Below are 16,520 nucleotides of genomic sequence, written 5' to 3'. Positions count from 1 at the left end.
CATTGGCGGTTTGGCTTCAGCCAACCTGCCAATGTCATAATATGGCAGGAAGTACCGCCAGCCTGTTGGCAGTACTTCCCGCCATATTACCGCCGACCGCCAGGGTCGTAATGCGGGCCTGAATATTAGCAAGGCTCTAAGAAGGTTATTCACATACTGCTGACCTGTCTACATGTTTTGCGAAACAGACCATCTTTAAACGTCCATGAGATGGCAATGGAAAAGTCCTTTGAAAAAATATAGCATTGATATTTTCAGGAGTTCTTAAACGTCAAATGAGATAGCATGAACAATAATACAGGTTAAGCATTAAACATTTTGTTGCAGAAAAGAAAACGAAATTCTAAAGAAAAGCAATGGGGAATACACTTCAAAGAGAGTTCCTTTCATCTCAGCTGAAACTTGTGAAAGAGATCACATTCCGATTGAAATATAATTGGATAAAGGGGCATATCCGAGAACAGAGAAGAAACATGCAAACAAAATTGTCACTCAGGTCTAACGCTCTAAACTTTGTTTCCTAAATGGACCGACCTGGGAGGCCGACCTCCGTCCCAGAAGCACGGCTGGAGACGGCAGAGGTCGGGAGCCATATTGGTAGAGTATTGCAGCATTAGGTACTGCAGCCAAGAGTATTCTTGCAGACCTCCCTTATTATAAAGAATGGAACATCTAGGAGACATTGGAACCCAGGAGCATGCTGAAGCACAGCAAATAACAGTCCTCACGTCAGGATTTCAGACGCATTTTAAAACTGAAGCTGGAGGTTGGAACCAGCACGTGTAACAAATGGTGTTTTACTTCATTGCAAGCAATTACTGGGAACGTGCCCTCGAAACATATGTATTGAGATGATTTGGCTGAACTAGCATCAAAAGTAGCCAATTTGTGTGCCCAGAATTAGGATTGATTGAGCAGAGCAGGCAGATCCTTCATCTGGGGAGTGTTAGAGAGTGTGTCGCGTTTGAGACCGCAATGCTGGGTGCATCATTGAGACAGACTGATTTTTGGGTGACGAATATCTTAAAACTTTGTTGTATGCTGGGCGATGTTATCTAGAGATAGGCCACGAGAATAGCCACTGGGATAGATACCCAAAAGTGATACCAGATATCTGAAGCAAAGTTTTGGAATGTTGGTTTAAAGGATGGAAAACACATTTATCGCACTTAGCAGCAAGTTCCAGGGAGAATAAGGTAGGAGAGGTAACAAAGGCGTGACAGTTCGAACCCATGCCTAAGATGCTGAGGCGTCAGCGGATACATGCACATACGATACAGTATATAATTTCTACGGGAAAAGAGGTCCTCTGTACCAGAAGGTCAGAACTTCCTCAAAAATGGAAAAACCCCTTAATCAAACATGAGGAAGAGTCAGAGTCTCATCAACATGAGAGTTTTTGTCTGGGACTTAGCAATGAGTTATATGATGAGCTTGGGGGTCCTCATTGCTTGGCGGAAGCCAGAAGCGAGTCTTACGCCACCAGTTGCTATCTAGAATTGACCCCTCGACAGGACTCAACAATTCTGGATGAATAGATGGAGAGAGCAGGCTGTTGGCATAGTACCAGGGAGGGTTTGCTGCATAGATGGAGGTGGTACAACGAGGTACTTGCAGCATAGGGAAATCATTTTACAATTCGTTCTCGCTCTCATCAGAAGCCAGCGCTGGATTCTTAGATTTGAAAAAGTAGGGATTCCCTGTTATTTGAGGGCTGAACTGGCCAGTGGTCCATGGGATTCTTGGCGACACTGTCAGCACCAAGGTAATGTTTCACAGGTGCTGAAAGCAGGTTAAGACATTGTTTATCTTGGAAGCAGCTGTGAAGAAGCCTACCAAAGCCAGCACTGACAGATATAGTAGGTCTTTCCTCGTAGATGAATGAGTCTCCGTCTTGTGTTTTTTATAATCCATTTATGTGATACAAAAGAGGTTAATTTTAAATTACAAGTTTCAAATGTATATAAATTTAATATAAGTGCTACAAGATAAATATCTAATAACATTTCATATTTGAATAACTTTAAAATGCTTACGTATTAGCTTACTAGCCCACAAAAACACATATGGATTAAAAGAATTTCATATCTAGAGATATTTTTTTTTAGACAGCATTCACCCCTAGCGATATAGTTTCCGTAAGTCCGAGCCTCACTGAACTGTCTGCACCAATCCCAGAAACTGGGAGGGTTGTTATTTTTCCAGTTTCGCGCAATCAATTTCCTGGCAATAATAACTACATTTAGTATCATGGTATTAGCAGCCATTCCAAAGAAAATAGTGTCTAAATTTAGTTTCTTTCCACTTTATGTGATGATTTCTAATGTTAAGAATATCCTCCCACAGTGTGACTGTACTCACGACAAAGTGTGAACATATGAATCCTATCAACAATCTTTGTAGCATAATCCGGCCTGCGACAATGTCCATTTTAAACTCCTGGCAGGAGTAACATTGAAATCAAATATTGTCTTCTAGTGCAGTGCTCCCCAAACTTTCTAGAGTGACAACCCGCTCTTAGTATCACCCACTTTTTTCAACCCACCTAGCTTCAATGGACATGAGGCAGGCGATCTTTTAATGTAACTAAAGCATCATGTGGTACCGCACTGTCATTTACAGACAGCACATTTTCGATTGAAGTTTGCATTGACATACATTTTTACTAATAAAACTATATTGCGCACAAATGATAATGTGTGGAAATTGAGTTTCAATGAATATTTATTATTTGTGGATCACCAAGTAATGTGTCTTTATTTGTTCTGATTCTATTAGAATCTTTGCTTCCATCATACTTCACTATTACAAACAAATGTGCTTCAGTTTTGTTTTCCTAACTGAAGAAAGTGTGTAGTTCATTTTCAGGTATTTGCATTTTGTTGTGTATTACGAAAGAAATGACAACCTAGATCCTCTCCTTTCACACTTAATGCACCAAGGCGAGACGGCCACATAATTCACTTTTCTTTCTCTGACTGCAAAGTGAGAGGAGATTGTAAACACCAGTCCCCATGTTAAAAAATAAGCAGCAGAAGACATAGCCTGACGTATGTTCTCTGTTGATGATAAAATGTGATAAGATTGATACAGAAATGAAAGGCATCTTTATTTATTGCTTGGACTTTGACGACCCACCAAAAATGTGCACATGGCCTACTAGAAAACCTGCACTAGTACTCTTAAGCACGTTGTTGTTTCATATATGGTGTAGTTACAGGTTCTTATCGAGTTGGGTCATTTCATGATAGTTCGTCAGGTCAGTCTTCAAGTAAGCTTTCTACGAGGCTAAAAGACTTGAGAAATTCTGTTGTAAGGAAAGATTAGTGTGAGCCGACCTTTGACAGATCTTTTTTCTATGACTCGCTGAAATATGTGAATAAATGGTCTCTTAATTGTTAATATTTTTTTTAAACCCGCATCAGGCATTGCTAGTTCCTTCTTAATTGTGTTGAAGGTTTTCATTTGGTCCCCTTCAAAGAAATTTTTAATTTTCCATGTCAGTCTCTCCTGCCAGGGGTGGAAAAATGCATCAACGACAATTTTATGTAGGCCGATGTGCCCAGTCACTTAGTAGCTTCACCTATAAGAGTTGTTTTCAAAAATAGATGCATGTCCAACCAAACATGAAAAAACAAGATAATTAGAATTTTTATCTTTTTAAAATGCCGAGGGTTTTCCAAACTAAAAAGTGTGCAGCCTCTATCAGAGGAGCAGGAGACACATAAAAAAAGACTACTATTTTCTGACACATATTACGGGCATCTCACCAGGGCTGCTCAGTAATATGAACACCAGTTTGGAATAGATCACTACCCCCTCTTTACCAAGATAGTAGTAGATGCTAGGGTGATTTTCTGGGTTTCTTCGTATACCACATAAATTTACCACAGAACTAAGCTACCAGACTGATAAGCCCCAACGAAGCCCTAGCCCGTCTTTGGGTGCTTGTGTTGTTCCTGTTCAGAGAGGACCGGGGTTGGCAGTTTGGGCTACACTGTTCCTATTGGAGCAGGATCAAGACTGATTTGCATATGGCTGGATCTAATCTGAGGTAGCATGGTTGGCAAAAAAAAAAAAACGATGGACTCAGATACAGCCCGAGGGATTACCAGTGGCTGTGATTATCGCAAGCATCCCACCCATGATGTTTTTGTATACGTCAATGTTAATTCAGAAGTCAACATTTCTATGTTTTGAAAGTAGGTTCTTGATATGTGAAAAGGTAAATTTCTAAAGACGTATATCAGCTTAAGAGGAAGAATGACCATGTCAACAACATTTATTCTCCCTCGCAGAGACATAGCCAGGCGGTTCTACTTCATTAGAAGAGACACAAGTTTGTGGCTTGTATTAGCACAAGTCTTAGTTGGACTTTGCCCACAGTCTGGATCAACTCTGGGCAGGTACTAGGATGTGTAGGGCAGACAATGTCGACAAGAGAGAAGAAACGAGAAAGGAACAGGTGAAAAAGAAAGGCGGGAAATCAAGGAAACACAACAAAAGAAAAAGAAGAGGATGGGGAAAAAGGAGAATAACTTTATGGAATGGCCAGTGATAGTCTTTATATAGAGCTTACTGCCACTAACAAGGCATTGCTGAATCACGGTAGGAGAGGGGAGGGGTTATTTTCACAGTGTAGAGGTGACTTTAACCATCCTATGTTGTACTTTTTGCAACTTAAAGAGTTGGCTCAGTGTCATGAGGCTGGCTTGATGGTTTCACTAATGTGTGATGGGGTGTTCAACATTTTGGTTAGTTGATTTCATATAATTATGCAAAATTGCATTTAATCCTACGAATTACAAATCAGGTATTTTGTGCTACATTTTAACACAAATTTGATCCTTGCATGTATTTTCGAAGCGAGGAAGAATACAAAAAAACAGCAGACAGCAGCCGCTCTCATTCTGTTGTTTGAATGCATATGTGGTAAATTACCATGAATTGTTCCATTCATGGTAAATTTTTACAGCAAATGGAGTGTAATTACACTAAGTGGTGTGATTTTGTGAATTTCACGTAACAAGCGTAATGCAAAATTCCTGACATTACCCAAATTAAGGTAGAGTAATTCAGACTTATTTTGTAAAGTGCATGAGCATACTATCGGAATATTGTCCCCAATGAGTGAAGACCCATCTTGTATGCCCAGGAAGGATAAGCTATTTCTGGCAATCTTAAATTTGAAAGTTCAATATTTTACTACAGCCGTCACTTAGGATGCTGTAGGTAGATGCTGATTAAAATATACTTCCAAGGTCTTTATCTTTGGGGTAGTTAAAGTCTAGAGCTTCAGACCAAGAGAGCAGTGGTGGTGATGGTATTGCATGCTCAAATGTATGATATGAATGCTGTAGGCTCGTGTTTCGCATGGTCTGGTTGCCATGACATTTCAGGATGTTGTGTTCCACAGCCAGTGGTCGAAGGTCATAAAAAGAGTAAGGGAACTGTGATCCTGGGTTCAATGAAGGATGAGGGTAGTGACTATGAAGGCAGAGACAGACATCTAACAAAATATTCTGTCACAATTTTATTGGCATTTCACCTGCAGGTAACTTCATATATGTTATGTATATGTAATGTTTATAAAATGTAATGTAATGTCTATGTAATGCGTATGTAATGTAATGTTTATGTAATTTTTTTGTGATGTAATGTACATGCTATGTTTATGTAATGCAATGTACTGCTATGTAATGTAATGCTTACGTAATGTAATGTTTATGTAACGTAGTTTATATGTAATGTTTATATAATGTAATGAATATGTAATGTAAAGTTTATGTATTGTAATGTTATGTTTATGTAATGTTTATGTAAACATTTATGTATTTTAATATTATGTTAATTGTCTTTATAGAGCGCTTGAATACCCAAGGTGTCTTGGCACTAAGATTTACTGGCAGTGCAGAGGAACATGGAGAGGAAATGTTACATAGTGGTTCTCAACCTTTTGTCTTTTGTGGACCCCCACTTTATCATTACTGGAACCTGAGGACCCCCGCTAAATCATTATTGGAATCCAGGGACCCCTACACAGTCACTACTGGAAGCCACAGACCCTGGTGTATACATTGTCGATGATTTGAACCACAAAACAATATGCAAAAAATCCAGAAACAAGCATTTATCAAACACATACACAAAGGATAACACATTCTATTTAATTTGCAAGCAAATCTAAATAAAAAAAGTCTATTTTAATAGGAAGTTTGGAGCTTTTCTAAATTCAATTGAAGCCACACATCGTCCATATTATATATTCTGTTTGATGCACCTTCACTGCTCCCACAAATCAATCTCCGGATACTCATTCAATTTTTAGCCTCCAATTTCAAATTCCTTGACATTTACTGTATGTTTTTAAATTGTCAATTGTACTTTTAGCCGCTTTATTTATATACACTTTATTAATCTGTTTATATTATTTAATTTTCTAACCATTCACAGGCCCCATGAGGAGGCTTCGCGGACCACCAGGGGTCCGCGGACCACAGGTTGGGAACCACTATTACACAGTATTAGGCAACCAGGTTTTCAGAGCTTTTTTAAACGCTAAAGGGTTGGGCGAGTCTTTAATGTACAATGGCAGGACATTCCAAGATTGACCTGCCGTCAGCACGAAACCTCTGCCTCTCAAAGCAGCCCGCCTAAATCTGGGGATAACTACAAATTTGATTGAAGCTTGGAGTGTACCACCTAAAGCAGTGTTGTAGGAAATCAGGGCCTGAATCATGTAGAGTTTTGTAGGCAATGCAGAGTACCTTAAAGGTAATTCTCTGTCTCATTGGGAGCCAGTGCAGTGTTTTCATCGATTTAGACACAGAGTGATGTTTTGGAATCTTCAGTAGAAGTCTGGCCGTCCTCGTTTTGCAGAGTTTGCAATTTATTCGATAACCATTGGTGAGCAGGGAAAAGTAGGCCATTTCAGTAGGCTAGTTTTGCCATTATCAGCAACGTAACCATGGTTTCCCGGAGGTTCGCTGGAATGGAATGGTAATATCTTTTTTATTGTCCTGAGGATAAAAAAGCGTAGGAGGTCACCGCATTAACTTGGTCGATGTAGCTCAGTCTATCATCGATTAGAACTTCAAGATTCCGAGTTTTACTGACCGGTGTGGGAAGAGGGCCTATTTCCTGCGGCCACAAAGTAGGGGTCCAAAAAGAGGTTTGGGCTCCAAACAGTATAACTTCAGTCTTTCCTGCATTAAGTTTCAGGCAGTTCCTATTCATCCATGTGTTAACTGCCTGCAAGCAGTCCCAAAATCTGGGCCTAGTGCGGATGTCATCGTTGGCCAGAGAGACGACAATTTAGGTGTCTTCTGGGTAGAACGTAAGGGAGAGGCCAAAGGACTTTATTAGGTTGGCCAAAGGTGTGAGGTACATATTAAAGAGAGTTGAGCTGAGTGAGGCTCCTGAGGGACCCTTCAAAGGGAAGGAGAAAGGCTTTTGAAACAAACTCGCCCAGCCGGACTATCCATTCTCTACTGAAGATTGAGGAATTCATCAGATCCCAGGCTGTACCTGAGATTATAATTTTTGCTAGTCGATACATCAGCAGCCCGTGATCGACCATGTCAAAGGCTGATGTAGATCGAGCAGGATGAGAGCTGCTCTTCCACCCTGGTCAGCAATGGCGTAACAAAGGACCCTGCAGCCCCCGCGGTGCGGGGGGACCCTCGAGCTCCAGTGGGCCTTCCTCAGCACAGCACCCTGACCTGAGAGCTCCTAAGTGACGCCAAAGGGGGCCCCCTTCATGTTCTTTGCAGGGGGAGCCCTCACATTTTGTTACGTGACTGACTGTTGAGCGATATCCTGATCTCCTCGGTAGCCTTAATCAGTGCTGTCTCCGTACTATGGCCACTGTGGAAGACAAATTGAGTGGAATCCAGGAGCTTGTTTGGATTGAATGTGCCCGACAAGTTGTTTGTTCATTATTTTTCGACAATCTTTGCTGGCAGAGGTAGGCAGGAGTTGGGGTGGCAGCTGTTGGGATCCCTAGGATCAAGGGAAGCTTTCTTTAAGAGAGGGAGCACTGAGGCTTTCCTCCAAATTAAAAAGAAGGAGCCAGACTTGAACGTTAAGTGAAAGATGGACGTTAGCTTGAAGGCAATAGTTTCTGCTGCTAACATGGCGACTCTAGGAGGGCAGGGATCCTGCGGGGATCCGGATGCCGTGGAACTAAGTAGTCTTGTAACTTCCTCTGATGAGGGCAGACCGAACTCACTAAGAATTGTACACTCATCTGAAGAGCTGGAGCAGGACCGGTCACTAGATGTTGGAAGGGGCATGGATGAGAAACTACTAGACACCGCATCAGCTTTTTGTACGAAAAAGTTGGGCAAGGTATTGCAAATGATTGACTGGTGTCTGAGATTTTTTGTTGCATCCGTTGACAACTTAATGACCGTTTGGAACAGTTCTTTCGTTGAGTTTTTTGCTTCTTCTATATTTTTGGTGAAGTATTTGACCTTCTCTTCCTCCTTGTATTTTTGTTTACAATGAACATATCTTGTATACAATGAACACATCTTAAATACAAGGTCAACTAAGATGTGGGAAATATTTTGTTCTGGTAGGAAAGTTCAGTTTGAATGTTTCTGTGTGTAGCCGCAGAGTCACTGATTCGAATCCTGGTTGGTGCACTGTTCATCTTAGGGTCTCTTGGCATGGAACTAACAACCATTATCGTTGCTAAACTCAGCGGTACTCATTCTGTTGGCCTTGGTAGAATGAAAGGTTGAGTAGGCATGCTGGGATTTGAACTTATGATCATGTTATTTTCTTGTGTAAAATCGAAATTCACAAAGGTTTGCCAGGAGTGCGGTTTCCAGACATACTTCAGTAAAATGTTTCCGCATTTTTCAGCATCATCCTGAAAGCTGTGCGTCTGCACTAATGCATGGACATATGACTGCGGGTTCACGTTGTGTCTTTTTTAAAGAATTGTGGCCACAACTTATTTTCATGCTGCCCATTATGGTTTTACACTGATGCACTGATTCTCCCTCATTTTTAGGGTTGAGCGCACAAAGTGCTCTGTCCCTGGTGTAACCTCTCTGTGGGCTTTTAACCACGCCCATGTCACGCCCATCAGTTTGGTTGGTTTGTGGGCTTTCCTTTTAAAATTTGCTTGATTTAATTAGTGAAAGGCATGCATACGTCATGCCTTTTCAGGTGTTTAGTCCTACTCGAGCACACTGGCCATCTACTGAAAACATACAAGGCTCCATGTTTTCCGTATAGTTTCTGGACTACTTTTTATTTTTATTTAATAGGCAGCGCTATCTCGCTGGGCAGTAGTCGAGAACTTTGCATGACAGTGACCCTGTTACATGGATAGTTGCACTTTTTCTGGTTACATGGTTAATTGTACTTTTGCCAGTTACATGGATAATTGCACTTTTGCCAATACGTTTCACTGCAAGCGAACTTCTGTTTCCTGTTGAGTGTCTGCTTTGCGCTCATGGTGGCCGTTGGCGTGCTTATTTGAAACTGTTCTACTTTCCATTTTCAGTTTATGTGGTAAGAAAAGTCCGGTTAGAAGTTTACAACGCTAATAGCTTTAACTGGAGCAAACGCGAGACCAATTGCATTGCAAATGCTTTTTTTTTTTTTTAAATATTGGCATGCAACAAACACATTCCAATAAAATGCATTGGAGAAATGGTATCTAAAGTGGCTCAACAGTTTAGCAAAACATTTGTTTCAAGTTGCAATATTTTAAGTGTGTGCGTTACTTTGAAAGCAAAATATATGCAATCTTTAGATTTTTGCATATAATTAGGGTTAAGAGTGGTATCATTAGAAGTAGCTTTAAATTGTTAAGTTCTGCAAATAAGTGCACATGTTTTGGTCCTAGAACCACTGCTAGTAATGCACGTTGAGGCCACAGATCACATCATTTTCTAAAGGAGCTGGCCCTAATAGTAAAGGATTTGTATTCATGAATCATGTATGCAAATTTGAACCAATTATACATATAAATAGAAATCTTACTGTAGGAGGAGACAATCTTTTCCTAGATTGGTAGCGTAAGCCGACAGCCAAAGGGTTTGGGCTTCCGCGTGCTTGGCCCTACTTGTCTATCACACTCAGTAAATATGAAAAAAAAATCCCTAGACCCCAAACTAAGGGCTGCGTCACAAAGGTAAATGTACACTTTTGTGTAATATTACTATTTTTGTTGTATTCACAATCTACGAGTTTAATGGTACCAGCAGTTACAGGTCTCGTGAGGCATACTTTGATGTCCTATGAGGCCTATAAACTGGAGGGGGGGCCCCGGCAAAGAACATGAAGGAGGACCCCCTCCGGATTCACTTCGGCCAGGTGCTCTTCTGAAGGAGGCCACCCTGGAGCTCGGGTGCCCCCCGCTCCGCAGGGGCTGCGGGGGCCTTTGTTACACCAGTGATGTGAGGTTATGCTGGATGGTGAGATGCAGGGTCGTGTGGCTCGGTTTGGTGAGATGCTGTGATGGACGGGTTTGTGCGGTGTTTAATAGTGTGGTATTATCTAATGTGGTGTGATTGGTGCTATGCTATGCGGTATGGTGGGATTTTGGATGGAGAGTAGGAAGCTGTGTGGTGTCACATGGTTTCGTCAAGTGTTTTAGATGGTACGTCATGCACACCAAAGAAGTCAGGGGGCATAATACAAATAAAAGAAATACCCCTAATGTGGCTAGTATTATGCGGTAAGTCAACGTGTCTACGCAGCTGATCGTCGAAAGAAGCCTTGGAAGTACAAGGCTCAATACTTATCCCTTAATCTGCATCCCACAGGAGAATCAGCTGGTAAAATCGTCTGTGGGAAATACCGCCATTACCCTGGGCGGTTTTAAAGGCCGATATCTGGCTTCCTAGTGTGTGGTTCAGTCGTAGCCACTGGCAAAACCAAATATAATTCCGCTGGCCGCAAAAATTCCTCCAGGTAATACTTCAAGAACTTGTACGAGAGAAACTCTCCAGTTTCAAGCACAATTACCACTTAAGTCAGAGGTTTGCGCCTGGTTTCAGGATCAGAATGAGCCTGAGAAAGTGAAGAGAAGCAGAATTCTTGACAAGGGCAGTGGAAATCCTACCAGCTGACCCAATACATACTCATAGGATAACGTTGATTGGGTTTTATGCGAAACCACCCTACCTCACCCCTTCCCACCCAAATCACTCAACTAAGCAACTTCCAGGTTCTCAGGGTGGTCCGGTCAACTCTGCTATTAGTAGCAGTGGCAAAACGGACACCAAAATATGTTACACAATTAAAGTTTATATAATAAACCATGTTACCTCAAGCTCAGTTAATAAAACGAAAAATGATTCAACTGCATACCACCAAAAACTGAATTAGATTTACTGCGAGAAAATTTAAAAAAATAGCCTTTCACAATGTAATAACCCTCTAACCCAATGCATGTAAAACAAAAATGTCCCAAAATAACATTATTGAATTTTAAAAAGGTTGCGTTTAAAAAAAATACACCTTCAACAAAGATACAAATCTTGAGCACTGTTTTTAAAAAAAGTGGCCACTAGAGGGCGTCAACACCTAGTTATTAACGAGCGGCCTGGGCATACCAGTGTGTGCAGAAGGAGCGACGGGGCTCGAGCGAAGTCAGTTATAATGGTACAAGCAGAGAGAGGCACGCCACCAGGGTCTTCACAGGGCTAATAAATGTCTTAAAAAGTAAAACCTGAGCAGAAGTATGTATGTAATGTAAAGTGCTCCAACACCCTAAAATGGTAAGTGAGGCGCTATGAAGCAAATTAAATACGTGTGAGAGAGGGGCTATGGAGAGATGAGAGGCACTGTAAGAGGATGATGGTGAGGCAGTGGTGTAATGAAGCTGGAGGGGCCTCCCCTCCGGACTCACTCAGGCCAGGTGCTGAGGGGGCCCCCCTGGAACTCTACACCTCCCCCCCCCCCTCGCCTGCACCGTGGAGGCTACGAGGGCCTTAGTTACACCAGTGCGGTGAGGGAACTACGTCCATGCAATGAGACACAGTCTCACCGCACTCCCTTGCCTGTAGATATGTTACAACCAGGCAGAGAGGAGCTTACACCCCCTGTGGTGTGTAGATGCAGGTTTGGACCATCCTAGTTCCTAAGGTTTTTCCCCCAAAATTAGGATTTAGCAGATCTCCGGCCCTTCATAGCCGAGTGAGCGGAGCAGCCGCCAGAGGACGCCATGAGCCCTAATGTTAAGTTGAGGAGCTGTCTGATTCCAACCCTGGTATGCAATTTCCGTCCAACAGGAAGGGCCTGACAGGGAACCCTAAGCAGTCCTGGCAATTTCTGTGAGACCATCCCCCATAGGGTACATTGCAAGCAAGTCTGACCACTACAATGGGGCCAGGGGGAGGAGGGCGACAAAAATGGTGCATTCCACAACACATTTTTCATTACATATTCAATTGTATTCATGTTTAAAGTATAGTAAATGATGACCTTACAATGCACCAGCATACAGCTATCTTTACTGGGGTTCTTCAATGATTCTCTCACATCACCCTCTAACAGCGCCTCTCCATAGTCCCTCTCTCACATGTTTTTCATTGGTTTTATAGCGCCTCTCATACCAGCATAGGGTGTTAGAGCACTTTACATCACGCACACATACAGAGACAATGAATCATACCTGTTTAAGTCCATGTATAGGAATTGTTATATAAGACTAAGGGGCTTCAAGGTGTAGGATTCACGTCATCCATACTGGTGGGCATGTTTTAAGTGCCCATGGTCTGGGGAAGCATAAACTCAGGATTCAGAATGTAAAACAGTGGTTAGGGTTGACTTTACTAATAGCAATGTATTTCTATCCAAACACAAACTTTGTAGCAAAATTAGGATAATCAAACACTGGGGGGAAAAACATAACTAATCGATACCATGCAGTTTACATGCAGCTCTTTGATAGCAGTTCATGTCTCACTCTGCTAGATTATATTTGTAACTTATGAACTGCACAGTAACACAAGGATCTCTGTGACAAAAGTATATAACACTGAGCACCACACATAAAATACTGTGCTGTGAGCTGTATAGTACACATTCTTTGCAGCAGGCATATTAACCCACTGCATTACCTTAGATGAGTCAAAACTGCCACCAGAAAAAACTCCGATGTCTCTCTACAGCAAGTACATTAATCACCAGAGTTATCTTGGCACTTACATTGTTGCCTGAAAACTGTTGGATATACAAGGAACTCTGTAGTGCTTTTAAAACTGCTGCACTGCTACATAAATGGCCACTCCTTAACAAAAGCCCCCCCCCCCCCCACCCTTCCAGGGAAATGCTCGATGTCCAGCACTTGCCAACAAGGATGCTGGGAAGAGAGAGCCTGGTATCTTTCAAAAATCAGAAAGAGTCTTCAAGCTCCAGTATTGTAACAAGGCCAGATATCGGCAAAACTGGTGATTCTCTTGGTTGGCTTTTCCAGTTGGTGGTGCATTAAAGGGAAGCTGTGCTCAAGTTAAAGGACACCCACATTTGCAGTAGGCAGTGATAGTTGGTTTAAGATCACCGGAGTCTCACGTGAGACTAAACACAATGCATAAGGCAGTGACTGCCAAGCAAGACTCTATCCTGAGGGAGTCCCTCCGTAGGCCTTCTAAAGGGAGTCATGGGGGAAGGAAGAGGAGGATGGGTCCCACTGGTGGGCTCGGAGCTAGCAAAGATGCCGTAAGGCCAGCAAACAACAAGGGATCCACCAGATGGGCGATGAAAGACAAAGGGCCTTCCCCAAGCAAGTCCACTGGTCTATATACTTATGTTAACTCAAGACCAGGCTTGGCAGTGTGTCTTATAGTTGGATGTACTTACACTCTGGTAAAAAAAAAAAAAAAAAAAAAAAAAAAAAGTGGGCAATTTCCATCCCTGTGGTTTTTAAAAAACACTGTAAATGACTTGGAAAAGCTTGTGAGGCCAGGTGGCAGTGATATCATTAAGAGAGGCACTTTTAATAAAATTGAAGGGTCCATGTGTGCACCTTCACAACTTACCTGTCAAAACTGAGGGCCTGATTTTGATTTTGGCAGTCTGACCACTGGACTGCCAATATGGTGGTGGGGAGTATGCCGCCAAGCCGCAGCCTCCCACTGCTGTATTATGAAGTTCTTGCTGGGTCGGCCGTTGGAAACAATGCAGAGGCCGATGCCACCGCACTGTCAGTGTCTCCAGTACACTCAGAATGCGCATAGTCGCCGTGGCAGACAGAGCGCATTCCGAGTGTGCTGACAGGGGGGTCTCTGCACTGTCCATACCATGGGCATGGGCAGTGCAGAGGCCCCCGTGGCCCCGACTTTGCCTTCCTCGCAGGCCTTTCATGGTGAGGTCTCCACTATGAAAAGGCCAGGTGAAAGGCAAGTCGTGATTAGGACGGCGGTGCCGACATCGTCGTTGCCGTGCTTGACCACAGATTGCACTGCACCAATACGTCGGGATCCACGATCTTGGTGGCGGCGGCAGTCCGGCCGCCAGCATCCCAATCTGGCAATTGGAATGCCCAGGATGCGGCGGTCAGACCGCCACTGTGGGTACGCTGGTATTATGGACCACCGTACTCATAATCAGTCCCAGAGAATGTTAGAAGTGGAAAAAAAAAAAAAGAAGATGACGTTCAATCACAATGTTCCTGTAAAAATCTTCAGTGCATGGTAGGAAGACTAGCGCCATGAGCTTAATTTCACAAGAGGGCCAAGGATCTGTAAAACAGCTGCTGATCCAAAACTTGATCTCGACCTTAAAATTATTTTGCAAAAATATAAGTTAGACTTTTCAGGACACTTAACAGAATGTTGAAACTGGACAGAATGCCTGAGTATAATAAAGACAAAGGAACCTTGGGTCATCTGATGTGGTCATACAGTCAAATAATAAAATTCTGGTAGGCTGTTCTAGATAGAGTAGATCTTGTTGTTAAGCCTGTGTTGGGAAGATCACTCATGACCACACCATTTCACCTTTTACCAGCAAATATGATCTAAATCGTGGTCGGCGGAGCAGGATAAATGCGTCTCCGATGGTGGCTAAAAATCTTATACTGAGACATTCATATACCAGGTGGTCACCTTCTACAGAGGACCGGTTCGATGAGTTATTGCTTCTATCGAGACATGAACTTAGAATCTGCAAGAATCTACTGGTATAAACATAGAAAGGAGATGGAGATCAACATATAACAATATGGAATGTTTTGGTGATTCATATGTTTAGTAATTGAAACAAAGATACTCAGAATGCATTAATAGTCGACAAACCATCTATCTCTCCAATCACTTGTTCATCCTATGTTGCTCTTTGGCCCTGTACAGCGCTCCACTGCCGTCTGGCGAGGGTTTCACAACTGAAATACTACACACAGACTCTTAACTCCCATTAATTTATTTTATTTTAATCTATTTTTCTTTCATCCCAGTATTACTATATCTATCTGTAATGCTATCAGAGAGTTTTGGTTAACATATAGATTATTGCGTTGCTAGCATTATTATACATATGAGGAATGGAACATGAAAGGTTTGTATATTATATTTTGGATTGTAAATTGATATAAATAATGTGTCCAAATGCAATGGAACAAACAAAGATATTGAGCACTATTGTGATGACAGGGAATGCGCGTTTCCTCTTTTATTCAGGAGCCTCCTGGGGTACCACAGGAGCAGATCGAAGTGGCGCCTGAATACCAGCATCCCCGTCTGTTTTCCATCACTCATGCCCCATTTTTGGAGAGGAATCCCGAGTATGACCTTTGCAAGTCTGACCCGAAACGTCCTCTATTGATTAACAGGCCATAAATATCAATATCAAAGAGAATTGTAGCGCCAAACATAAGGGAGCTATAAAGTTTGGGGTTTTCTGTGTGTCTCTCCGTTTTTCTAGAAATTGGTAGGTGAGCCAGGCCATGGGATTTGCCAGTTTATACATGCTGCCACCCCTGAGCTCCTACGCCATCCCATCCATTAGAGGACCAATATCCATCCGCAAAGAGATCTGCAATCTACTACTACTCCGACTGGACTCTTGCGAGCATCATAAACTCTTCACAGCAAGAGAGTAACCAGAAAATTAAATTACTCTCCACTTTGAACCAAAGTTCTTATGGCAACCAAGCAAAGCCTAGTCACCCCAACCCTTCCAAAAGAGCTCTCTTGTCTCTTCCATCCAAGCATTCATCCTTTCATCCACCCATGCAGCTGCTGATATTCACCATTTCATTTTTACAATGTCATCAATTAATTTTTTTAATCCATATTTCAATCTTTCACCATCCCGTCCCCTGTCCATCTGTCTGTCCATCCATATCCACACCTATCCATCAAACCCATCCATCCTTTCACTCATCCATCCCTCCATTCACCCTTTCACCCCATCTATTCACCTTTCCACTCATTGAACCTCCCTTTCACTCTCTCCATCCATACTCTCATCCATCCATTCTCTTTTCACTCTATCATCCACTCATCCATCAACCCTTACATTCATCCATCCACCCGTCCATCCTTCCACTCTAC

General features: G+C 42.3%; 1 protein-coding gene and 1 long non-coding RNA gene across 2 annotated transcripts in view; one reads left to right on the top strand and one right to left on the bottom strand.

Annotated features, from left to right (window-relative positions):
- Window positions 1–6,152, top strand: part of LOC138261070 (uncharacterized) — a 78,916-nt gene extending 72,764 nt beyond the window's left edge. The window contains exon 3 of the long non-coding RNA XR_011199041.1: window positions 5,864–6,152. This is a non-coding gene — a long non-coding RNA (uncharacterized lncRNA). The remainder of the gene's footprint in view (window positions 1–5,863) is intronic.
- LOC138261068 (mucin-2-like) overlaps window positions 1–16,520 on the bottom strand; it is a 162,478-nt gene that overhangs the window by 116,379 nt on the left and 29,579 nt on the right. The window lies entirely within an intron of this gene.

Source organism: Pleurodeles waltl, chromosome 10 (assembly GCF_031143425.1).
Source record: "Pleurodeles waltl isolate 20211129_DDA chromosome 10, aPleWal1.hap1.20221129, whole genome shotgun sequence".
Classification (NCBI taxonomy): domain Eukaryota; kingdom Metazoa; phylum Chordata; class Amphibia; order Caudata; family Salamandridae; genus Pleurodeles; species Pleurodeles waltl.
Note: the sequence above shows the minus strand (reverse complement) of the source record. Positions and strands in the feature narration are given on the sequence as shown.